Raw genomic sequence first — 6,800 nt, forward strand, 5'->3', positions numbered from 1 at the left:
TAAGTGGCGTTTGGCAACCAACATTAAGGTGTATTACCGTCACTAACTGGATTGGAGCGTGGACCAGAGACAGGGAAGGTCTACATCCTACCCAATATTATCGTCTTCCTAAGGAAACTAAATACATAATTAAATGCTACATCCCCTGAATATTTCCCCATCAGTGCACTTAATCTTGGCTCTTCAACCCCATTACACCTCAAATCTAATAACAATCGCTCTCTTTCCCTCCCATATTTCTGACACTGAAGTAGAACGTGTTTCACTGTCTCTATCTCCTCCTGACACTGATCGTGCCTCCCAATCAGATGTCTTCCCACCAATTTCAATGTACTATTGAGCCTCTTTGTCCCAATCTCATAATTGTTATTACACTTTCCTCCCGACTCCCTCGGCCTGAGGACCCTCCCTGCCCCCACCTTTTCATGACTCTAATACCGGGCGCAGATGATGTGAATCTCAAAAAAGGCAGCCCCCCCCCCCGCACCTCTCAAATTCAGAGGAGTTGGGTTAAATGTGGAAGTAACATTTCAATTGGATATATTCACCTGTACAACTGACTAGGTATCCCCCTTTCCCTATTTCTGTCTTCACTTCACTTCCTTTTCCACAACTCTTGCCATTCGTTTTTAACCACTGTTTTTATCAACCCCTTAGCTTCTGTTTTAACTGATTGACAATTCCATCTCAACATTAGGATGTTTAAGAGTCTGCATGGCGATAACATCCACCTCCTCATTCACCTCATTAATACAAATTAATTTAAGCTCATCAGCGCTGCACGGCAGTCAGAGCAATGACTACCCTGTCTGGCCTCACGTCTTCCAGCCACTCTGCAGCCAAGAGTATGGCCATTGATGGGTTCTGACTTCTACACCTGAAATATGAAATATCCTTGTTCATGGTACTGAGGGAGAGAGGGGAATGCATGTTATTGTTATACATCAGGTATCATGTGGAAGGGAGAAGGGCCACGGTCTGGTACAAGTCAACAGGACAGCCGTGAGGGAGGTGTGAGGAATTTGGGCCGAGGTCAGGTCAGATGAAGTGAGAAAGAACAGACATCACTAAAGTCTTGTCTAGCAACAGAGGTGTATTGGCTGTCTAGATGTGTAAGCAGGAGACTCAGCATAGGAGAAAGGTTTAAATGACACTGCTTCTGTGGGTGAATAAACTTGTTTTGAGCTTTTCATAGTTGTCCGTTAGTTTTTACTCTGTTTATTTAGAACTTAACACAATCAACTCCATTGTGTAAACATATCAATTATCCGTTGCTCTTTTTGTCACTGCCACCTTAAACCCGGGAACACGAAAAGCTGCACCTGTCCTCCCTGTTTTAGGGTCCTTAGATCCATCTGTTAATATAGTCAAGAAAGCATAGTATTGTGTTCTTAAATGGTAACTTAAAACTGAATCTACTCCTTCCTCAACAGCTCAAGCAACTCTAGACCTATCACTGGCTGAGGGAGCAACCAAGGTGGGAAGGTCCCCGAGAACACAGCAGCCTCCATCATTCTTAAATGGAAGAAGTTTGGAACCACCAGGACACTTCCTAGAGCTGGCCGCCCTGCCAAACTGAGCAAATGGGGGGAGAAGGGCTTTCGTCAGTGAGGTGACCAAGACCCCGATTGTCTCTCTGAAAGAGCTCCAGAGTTCCTCTGTGAAGATGGGAGAACCTTCCAGAATGACAACCATCTCTGCAGCACTCTACCAATCAGGCCTTTATGGTAGAGTGGCCAGACGGAAGCTACTCCATAGTAAAAGGCACATGACAGCCAGCTTGGAGTTTGCCAAAAGGCACCTTAAGGACTCTCAGACCATGAGAAACAAGATTATCTGGTCTGATGAAACCAAGATTAAATTATTTGGTCTCGATGCCAAGCATCACATCTGGAGGACACCTGGCACCATCCTTACGGTGAAGCATGGTGGTGCCAGCATCATGCTGTGGAGATGTTTTTCAGCGGCAGGGACTGGGAGAATAGTCAGGATTGAGGGAAATATGAGCGGAGCAAAGTACAGAGATCCTTGATGAAAACCTGTTCCAGAGTACTCAGGACCTCAGAATGTGTCGAAGGTTCACCTTACAACATGACAACGACCCTCAGCACACAACCAAGACAACGCAGGAATGGCTTCGGGACAAGTCACTGAATGTCCTTGAGTGGCACAGCCAGAGCCCGGACTTAAACCCAGCAACGCTCCCCAGACAACCTGACAGAGCTTGAGAGGACCTGCAGAGAAGAATGGGAGAAACTCTCCAAATACAGGTGTGCCAAGTTTGTAGCATCATACCCAAGGAGAATCAATGCTGTAATCTATGCCAAAGGTGCTTCAACAAAGTACCGAGTAAAGAGACTGAATACATATTTCAGTGTTGTTGTTTTTTTTTATGAGAAAACAAATCTAAAAAAAACGTTTTTGCTTTTTCATCATGGGGTATTGTGTGTAGATTGATGAGTGGGGGGGGGGGGATATTTATTCAATTTTAGAATAAGGCTGTAACATAACAAAATGTGGAAAAAGTCAAGGGGTCTGAATACTTAGCTACCTCAATTACGTACCCCTGCACATCGACTAGATACTGGTACTCCCTGTATATAGCCATGTTATTTTGTCCTCCCTATATATATCCTTGTAGTTTTTACTCTTTATTTCTATTCATTATTCACTTGGCATTTATTCCTCATGTCACTATTTATATTTTTTATTTGATCTTATCTTTAACTCTGCATTGTTGGAAAAGGACCTGTAAGTAAAGCATTTCACTGTTAATTTTCACATTTTGTCTATGAAGCATGTGACAAATAAAATTAGATTTTACAGTGAGCTGATGCCAGCTGCCAATGTCCGATGTTGATCCTCTGGTATTTCGGTATGGTGAGAGGAAAGGATGTCATGTCTCCATAAACATCTGGAATGTTGGTCCTCATGAACTGTATGGAGGCGGCAATGTGTTGGGGAGTGTAAACCATTAGTACCACAGTTATTACATCAACATAACTATAGTTTGTTAATGATAACCATCTCCATAGTTACCTATCAATGTTGACAGACTTTCTAGAATCCACCTCCACCTGGCTTTCCTCCAGGAAGTCAGAGTTAGCGATGACATTTAACACCGAACCCAAACCCGCTGCGCATGTGCGCCATCGTGCAAATAGTATTTATTTTCTTTAAAATATTTCAGCTCTGGTTGATTGAGCTTGCCTGACACTGAATACTACTTGAATCCAGGTCTGGTTAATTCAAACAAATTGTGGAAATAGGATAGGAAAGTTCCACAGAGACCATGTAGAGAGATTTAACAGTGAAAGTGTGAGCTGATGGAAAGTCTAATAGATAATTGATGTATATTTGAGGATATGTAGAAGTATCAGAGATGACCTACCAATCCCTGCAATCACCAAATCCATTTCCACGACTGCACCGATGCTCAGAACAACCCCTTTCACCTACACAAACAACTATTTTCCATCTTAATCATCACTATGGGTCTTGAGAGAATGTTGATTACGTGTATTACAGTGATATAACACTCCCTAAGTGAGGAGGTTGAGATGATGTTTGCTGATGGGTGAATATTGGTTTACTTTACCTTACCATTCTCCCCTCTGATCTCCACCACTCTGTCTTTCATGTAGAACTTGATTTTGCTCTCCTCCATCATTTTTGACAGAAGAGAAACACACACTCATGTTGATATTTGTACTATCAAAACTTGGGATTTACATATACATAAACATTTGTAGCCTAGTGGTGGGTGTTGTATCAGGTAGAGTACATTACATATGATAACCATTGTCTCAGGCCTGCATTGTCATCTTCCCAATCTTTGGGCCCAGGCACCTCTCAAAGGGATATGAGCAGTTACCAACCATCACCACACTGGCAGCTTTGTCTGCCAATTAGGATGCCACTCCATATTTATGACTTAAAAATGGAGGAGGGAAAATTTGGTTTTGAGGCACACAAATCAAATGAAAGTCTTACTTATCAAATTCAACAACCTTACCTTACTGTAAACAACCAAGTCACAAACCTATAGTATATAAACTATTTAATATTTACATATTTTAAAAAATAAAAAAATAAAAATAGGACTTCTCCTCAGTGTACAGTATGAAATGATCTCTTTATGGTTAACCTATGAAGGAGGCTCCAATGACCACACAGAACTGGTGGATCTCCTTCTCGTCCTCGTAGCTCTGCAGTATCCTCACTCCCTCCAGCTCAGAGCCAGGACAGCTCAGAGGCCTCGCCTTTAGAGAGGCAGGAGTAGAGGGAGACGTGGGTAAAACAACAGCTAACATGCTAATATGCTAGCATAGGACAGAGCAGTAGATAGGCATACAGATTCAGTAGTTTGACATTTAAAATTCAAATGGTCACCAATTCAAATTAGAATGTGATTGTCATGGAAAATATGGTGACAAACGTTGTAGGCCTATAGCTATTGGTGTCCTTTAGGAGTGGTTTCTTTGCAGCAATTTGACCATGAAAGCCTGATTCACACAGTCTCCTCTGAACAGTTGATGTTGAGATGTTTCTGTTACTTGAACTCTGTGAAGCATTTATTTGGACTGCACTTTCTGAGGCTGGTAACTCTAATGAACTTATCCTCTGCAGCAGAGGTAACTCTGGGTGTTCCATTCCTGTGGAGGTCCTCATGAGAGCCAGTTTCATCATAGAGTTTGATGGTTTTTGCGATTACACTTGAAGAAACTGTCAAAGTTCTTGAAATGTTCTGTATCGACTGACATTCATGTCTTAAAGTAATGATGGACAGTTGTTTCTCTTTGCTTATTTGAGCTTTTTCTTGCCATAATATGGACTTGGTCTTTTACCAAATAGGGCTATATTCTGTATACCTTGTCACAACACAAATGACTGGATCAAACGCATTAAGGAAAAACATTCAACAAATTAACTTTTAAGAAGGCACACCTGTTAATTGAAATGCATTCCAGATGACTACATCATGAAGCTGGTTGAGAGAATGCCACGAGTGTGCAAAGCTGACATCAAGGCAAATGAGTGACTATTTGAAGAATTTCAAATATAAAATATATTTGGATTTGTTTACCACTTTTTGGTTACTACATGATTTCATATGTTATTTCATAGTTTTTATGAATTCCCTATTATTCTATAATGTAGAAAATAGTAAAAAATAAAGAAAAACTCTTGCATGAGTTGGTGTTCTAAAACTTTTGACCAGTAGTGTACATCATTTTCTAAACGTATTTACTTACTTGAATAGGTTCTCCCAGCCATGTGGATGATTGGAAACAAGGCAGCAAAGTTTGTTTGTCACCAGAGCGTTATAGAGCATATTACTGTATACCTGTGAATAAATTCATGAAATGGAGAATGGATTAAACTAATTACCCATTTATAACCAGACCTTTATAACCAGACCTTGCTGGTTATAAATGAACTTGCTGTCCTGAATTCTTTACGCACAGTCGAAGGTGCTGCTATATGCTGCCAGCACACCCAAAAGCGAGCCACTCTGGGCGCCTAAGCAACACGCGACAATTTACCGTGTGCTCGTGTACATGAGCCGCATGCCTAAAATGGAATAATATATTTTGTATCTTACAGTTACAGCAAAAGTCATATAATATTAACAATCTATCCGATTGTGTGATGGGTATATGATAAGATCTTAATGTCCATCTTGCAGGTCAGACTCCAGACACACCATCCCAGTGACCTGACCCTGACCTGTAGAAGCTTGACCCTGGCATTGACTCATATCTGCAATGGGGGAAAAATCATATTCCACAGGGAAAATGTAAAAGGAAGGTTATCTCTGTATTTTTTCCCCACAAATAAGATGATGCAAAGAGGATGGGTTAAAGAAGCCATTATTTTTTACATTAAAAGCAAATGCTGTCAAATGGGGAACCATTCTCTCCAAGTACTTTTGTGTTTTCCATCCGATGGCGATGAGATTGCGTGCACTGTCAAAATTGCGAACATAGTTTCCTAGAACAGGCCATTCATTTTCTTAATAACAAACTTTGCTCACCTGTTGTCCTGCCAGGCAATGCACTAGTCCCGAGAAAATGAAACATTGAACGTATCAGACTGTACAATACCGTTGGTCGGCTCTTTTATTTTTTAACCAAAGAGTCGTTCGCGCGTGCATCCCAGTCTGTCACGGTGCTGATGAGTCCGAGACGTCGGAGACCTTTTCTACCCACAGCAGCACCAAGAGCCAAACCAAGCTGAACTCGTTTTATCCAAGGGAAATAACATAGCTATATAATCCATACAGTCATACCCCACACCTCCTCAGCACGACACCGCTGATTCAAATAACCAGAGTTGGTTGCACCCAGTATGGGCCCAAGGACCGAGTTTGGGAAACCCTGTCAAAACCCACTGAATATTGTAGCCTACTGGATTTTAAAGCCTATCAGTCCATGCACAACCATACATGTAAATTCCAAATACATTTAATTTACGGAGGATTATGCCTAATAGATTAGGAAAATAAGGAGTCAGTATGGATGAGGGAGTAATTATAACTACTACATAAAATAGATATGTATTGTGCAGTAGCAGCCTAATTAGCGGTCATGTATGCAATAACCACTAATCACATACCATATATAGGAGTTACAAAATCAATTGTGTGGCCTAATATCTACCATGGCCACAAGAAGTCGCCCTTTTCAACACAGAAATCAACCTGCGTCTATTTTGTCTGGTACGTTTCAGGAAAAAAACGATTCCCATAACGCTTTATGAATGAACAGAGGCGGGGCGATAACTTCATGACGCACACT

This window comes from Oncorhynchus masou, chromosome 9 (assembly GCF_036934945.1).
Source record: "Oncorhynchus masou masou isolate Uvic2021 chromosome 9, UVic_Omas_1.1, whole genome shotgun sequence".
In the NCBI taxonomy this organism is placed as follows: Eukaryota; Metazoa; Chordata; class Actinopteri; order Salmoniformes; family Salmonidae; genus Oncorhynchus; species Oncorhynchus masou.